This window comes from Nicotiana tomentosiformis, chromosome 10, assembly GCF_000390325.3.
Source record: "Nicotiana tomentosiformis chromosome 10, ASM39032v3, whole genome shotgun sequence".
Taxonomy (NCBI): domain Eukaryota; kingdom Viridiplantae; phylum Streptophyta; class Magnoliopsida; order Solanales; family Solanaceae; genus Nicotiana; species Nicotiana tomentosiformis.
In genome coordinates, this window is record NC_090821.1 from 27,943,733 (window position 1) to 27,948,780 (window position 5,048).

Consider the following 5,048-nt stretch of genomic DNA (forward strand, 5'->3'; position numbering starts at 1 on the left):
TATGTAAGAAAACTCAACACAGAGCCCGGACGTAACTGCATAAAAATCCGTTCAATCAATCCATCCATCATCCAACACCCACGTCCTACTGTCACCACAGTCTGACACTGGGCAATTTTATAAGCAATGTCGAGATCACACGAACCTTTTCATCCTCAAACATTTGTCTTCCGCCCCTTGAGGCTACGATTCATAAATATTACTCAATCATTCCATAACAACATGCGACATGATTCTTGTGCAACCCAAGATATGTAGGCAACTCAAAAACTAGAGTTCGGTCACATTCTTCAAAATATCCTCATTCCCCACTGTCATATCGGGACAAAATAGAGTATGATGTAAATTTCTTTTTCCGAAGACTCTTACATCAACTACAGTCAAAGAGGGGCACCTGTTGACACTCAATTTTGACCCTCTGTATTTAAAAGTAAATTCTGCAGGCTTCCTTATCAAAAAATAATAAAATATAGTATTTTGCACATTATTTAACTTTAATGTAATTTATTGAAAATTATTCCTATTTTTAAAAAATATAGAAATTTTTATCATTTTATTGCAATTAGTTAAATACTACAATTTTTGTGCATTTTTCCAAATTTTAAGCAATTTATTAATAACTGTCCTATTTTTCAAAAATAAGGATATTCTATCAATTTATTATCTTTTCAAAAAAAAAAATAATTACTACAACATAGTTGTAGTTGTTATATTTTTAAATAATTACTATGAGATTTTATAATTAAATAATCATATTTTAATTCATAGCATAGTCTATTTAATTACATTGAAGCCAGTAGAGTTTACTTTAAAATACGGATCAAGTCCGGTCAAAGTCAATGTCCCATCAACATCCGATGTGACGACACATTTGATGTGACCAGACATGCGATATGACAAATCATATTGATTTGACACAACATCGATGTGACTAATCATAAATTTTATCTATTTGGGCAATAAGCATGAGGTAAATGAAAAAATAATGATAATATTCTTTACCCAATGGATAAAGGGGATCTAGTTTTATTATAAGTAGGGGAGGGGTCTTCTTTTTCATTTTGGGCATTCTTTTATACCCTAACCCCATAAGAGTTTACACTACAAACACTAATATATTTTCATCTCCCTCTAATTCTTTCAAGAGAGAGCCGCCGCCCCCTCTTACTCTCTTGTTCATCTCCTCTCTAAAAGGAGAACCAACCCTCCCCCCATGGCTGACGTCGCCCCTCCACGCTACCGCCGACAGAGTTAGTAACCGGCTGACTGGCAATCATGCTCGTCTCTCTCATTCGTCTCGAAACAGTCGACTCCCTCATCGACTGCGAAATGGCAAAATCTAGAAAGTACCACTACCCTATCTCTCTTATTCCGTCTCTTCTTTCTTTCTTTATCACTTTTCTTCCATCTCTAACTCGTTGTTGATCTTGCAAGACTAAAACACGCCGGGATTTTCTAGATTTGGCCGGAGAAGCTTATTCCGTTAGACCCCCTTGGTTCCATATATCTTATTTCTCATTCTTATGTACTGTTATAGGCAAAAGATTATCTAAAAATGATTTATTTGTTGATAAAATCATATCTGGCCAGAAAATATAATTTTTCGGCTACCTTCGTTCCACCACAGAACTCGCCGGTGACCTCAAACCCTTGTTTAGCTGTGTTAATTTTGTTTTAAAGGGGAAAGAGGTCTATCGTTTCAACCTAGCCATGGTATGTTTCTTTGAGATCCCCATCAAACTATAATATTACTACTTCGATTTGGGATACATACTTGTTGCTTGGTTGAATCTTTTGAGTTGAGCTATTGATTTTGCTCCTTTGAGTTTGCTGCTCATTCTAATACCATTCTATGTGTTACTTTTTTGATGCCATTGTTCTTTGCCTGATGGCTTCTTTGGTAAGCTGATTAATAACGTTCGACCCCTTTGACTGTATCGTTAATTGAAACCATTCTCAGTGTTGAGAAGGACGACTGAAATGTTTAATGTCGTTGCTTTATTTCATTCGTAATTTTTTGCGAAGGTTTTTTTAATCGGACAGTTACTGACCCCAACTAGGTGTTACTAGGCCGATGAAAAAATAGCCACTATGTTATTGATGTCACGACGCTGCGAATGACCCTCCGAATCGGGCCCAAAATAACGAGGCGATAATGATGAACATCAAAAAATAAAAGACAAAAACGAGACAAGCCAATAACGTTTGGATGGCGACATGGTCGGCCACCTTAGTCGCACCAAGGCGGTTCCTGTTCTCATATCTAGATGAATATCAAAATACGCATCTGAGCCTCCTATACTATTTTTAAAACTATTTTAAAAAACCTTTTCCAAAGAACATAATCAAACCATTTCCAAAAATATTTTCTAAAAATATTTTAAAACCAAAACCATTTCAAAAACATGTCATTTAATTTATTTTTACCTTATGTTATTTTACTAACAATTGTATTCCTCTTATCTTGCGAGGTACTATCACATGGAGTTACTTTCGGAAGATGACACCCAAAGACGTAAAAACAAATCCCTGTCAAGATTCCCGCTTCGCACTTCCTATTCTAGGATGTATTCAAAATCGCAAGTATAGTAAAAACTTAGATATATGTCGTATTGTTTGTTTACTTTGATATTACTTATTTGCTAAACACTTAGGGAATTGCATCTAGTTAATAATCGGACTAACTTGCAATATTGTATTTTAAATAATTTTTGAAGTTTGTATGAGACGTTGAATAGTCACGACCCCAATTTCCGTATATATGATGTTGTGATGGTACCTAGTCTCTATGATTAAGTAAGCCGAACAGATAATAATAACTTGGAAGCAATAATTATCAAAATACTAAAACAAAGCTGAGTAACTGATATAACCTTCCGAAAAACAAAATCGCATCAATACAATTATCCAAAACCGGCGGAATTGAGACAAAAGCTCTAAAGAATAAAACTAGAATATCCAATACATCACTGTCTGAAGAAAATGAAATACAACATTAGTAAAAAGCAAAGAAAGGTGACTTTGAGGCCTGCGGACGCCGAGAAGGCATACCTTGAAGTCTCCGTAAGGCAGCTACAAATGATCTCTAACGACCGGCATGAGCAGACGTACCTGAATCTGCAGAAACAATGTGCAGAAGCATAGTATGTGTGAACCACAACGTTGCCAGTAAGTATCAAGCCTAACCTCAGTGGAGTAGTGACAAGGCAAGGCCAAGATACCTACTAGGATATAAATAAGCAGTACGGAAATGTAACAAGGATAAATAATGGAAAGCGATGAAAGAACTGATACAAAACAAGATAATAATATGAACTAATGCCGGAAATTTAACATGGGAATACATAAAAGAAGCATGAGATAAACAACAAAATAACACGATGAGGTACCGCCTCGTGTAAAACAAGAATCACCACTGAGGTACCGCCTCGTATAAATCAAGAATTACAACCGAGGTACTGCCTCGTATTGACAACACACAATCTCAATCAAAATCTTTTCTTATAGCGCCGCGTGAGCCTTACATTTGAAATGGGTTTTGGAAAATAGTTTTCCCGAAATAACTACACGCACTTTAGCCCACCTTATGATGCCGCGTGGCTTCACGTAGATCCCCTACAAGCAACACACACATAAGTCACCCCTTATACCACCGCTTGCACATCAACCACAAGCCTTATACTGCCGCATGCACGTCAATATCATATTACAACAACAACTTGCACCATAAGTGCCCATATATCAAATTTGCCAACAATCCATAATATCATTGTTTTCAGAACAATAGCCCACAGCTCCACCACAATGGGCACAAGAATATCAATAAAAACAATTAATGTAAATTGCTCAAAAGAAAGATATTTCAACTATAACAATTTTCCCTTAACGTGATAACGACTTTCACAAATTCAACACCAATAACTCAACAATGAGAGACAATGCATAACCACGGTGTTAAATAAGAATAACTCACAATGAAAAAGATAACGTGTAGCAATGACTTCAAATAACGAGAATCAAAAATGAAAGAGATAACATGAACAATAACTTCAAATAATGGTAATCATAAATAAAAGAGGTAACACGAACAATAACTTCAAATAATGTTAATAAACAATGGAAGAGATAACATGTATAATAACTTCAAATAATGATAATCAACACTGAAGAGATAGCATGTAACTATAAAAGAGGTAATAAGTTCAACTAAAGCATGAGAGCAAATTATCAATTAGGAGGTAGAACAAGTGTTAACGAAATCATTTAAGGTATGTAAGGATAGACTAACACAAGTAAGAATAGATTGACTAAGAGAATTTAGAACATGATATGGCATTTTAATTAAAACATGGAAATAGTCTAAGTAGCCTAACCCGGTCAAATACCACATACAACCCGTATACCTACTCATCACCTTGCGTACACGGATTTCACTTAGCACAATTGAATCAAACAACACCAATCCCGTGGGGTAGTTCCCACACACGAAGTTAGGCAAGACACGCACCTCAATTAGGCCAAATCAACACTCAGAAATAGCTTTTCTCTTAACATCCGCCTCCACACAACTCAAATCTAACCAAAATCGACTTAATATCATCAAAAATTGCTAAGGAAGTCAATTGCATAAGATAAAGCTAAGATCTTTACACTTTTTCCAAAAAGTCAACAAACGTCAACGGGGCCCGTCCAGTTAAAACCCGGGTCCAATGGTAGATTCCATCCACCCATGACCCCATGAGTCCATATATCCAAATCGACTCTCAAAACTCAATTTATTATTTTTCAAAAACATGACAAAGTTTCACAAATTTTAACTTTGATTCACATGATTTTGATGTTAAAATCTAATATATATTGATGAAATATGATTAGAAATAGATTAGAATCACTTACCCAAGGTTTGTAGGTTAAACTCCCCTCTCTAAATCGCCTCCTACCGAGTCTAGGGTTAAAAAAATGAGAGAATGAGTTCAAAAGTCCCGTCTCCCAGCCCTTTAATCAGCTGCAGATGTCGCATTTGTGACACAGGGTTTGCATTTGCGAAC

General features: G+C 35.8%; 1 long non-coding RNA gene across 1 annotated transcript; it reads left to right on the top strand.

Moving 5' to 3' along the window:
* Positions 1–1,069: 1,069 nt before the first annotated feature.
* LOC117280620 (uncharacterized) lies at positions 1,070–2,708 on the top strand. The gene is made up of 2 exons (XR_004511157.2): positions 1,070–1,713; positions 2,071–2,708. It is a non-coding gene; the product is annotated as an uncharacterized lncRNA (long non-coding RNA).
* Positions 2,709–5,048: the final 2,340 nt, after the last annotated feature.